Below are 686 nucleotides of genomic sequence, written 5' to 3'. Positions count from 1 at the left end.
TTGGAACCCAGATGTTCGGCCAAACGTTTTTGTTTCCCGTTTCAGCTGTTGCTGCTCACATCCTTACACGTGTGTACAGCACGTTACAGTCATGGGAAAACTAGAAGTGTTGAGATGGTTAGCTGTAGGTAAAATTCATTATGGTTGGGTTAGTTTCAGTTAGCTTCATCTCAGTCACGCACGGCCCACTCCCCAGAGCTCAGGCGGGAACTTAGGAAAGCAGGGAGCCTTGTTCTGCTCTCTGAGGAGAACGGATATTCCTAGTCACAGAACAAAATACTAAGGACTCAAAAGATTTGGGACAATGGACAGAGCCTAGCAACGGGAAAGACAAGTAAACAATATTGAAAGATGATATCAATAAAATATTGAAAGATGAATAGAAATAAAATGAAATGGTTTTTTTTCCAGGAAAAGGAAGTGAGGGAGGGGGGACATCTTTCTCGTTGTCAATCCATTGCAGTTCATCTTGTGTTGATTAGCCCTGCCCATATCTAGTCCATACAAGGTTACTATCCCGTCATCTAAAGAGATAAAAATGGGGCTGTAGAGATGGCTCAGTGGTTAAGAGCATTGCCTGCTCTTCCAAAGGACCTGAGTTCAATTCCCAGCAACCACATGGTGGCTCACAACCATCTGGAATGAGGTCTGGTGCCCTCTTCTGGCCTGCAGTATACATGCAGGGA

This window comes from Microtus ochrogaster, chromosome 18 (assembly GCF_000317375.1).
Source record: "Microtus ochrogaster isolate Prairie Vole_2 chromosome 18, MicOch1.0, whole genome shotgun sequence".
In the NCBI taxonomy this organism is placed as follows: domain Eukaryota; kingdom Metazoa; phylum Chordata; class Mammalia; order Rodentia; family Cricetidae; genus Microtus; species Microtus ochrogaster.
Note: the sequence above shows the minus strand (reverse complement) of the source record.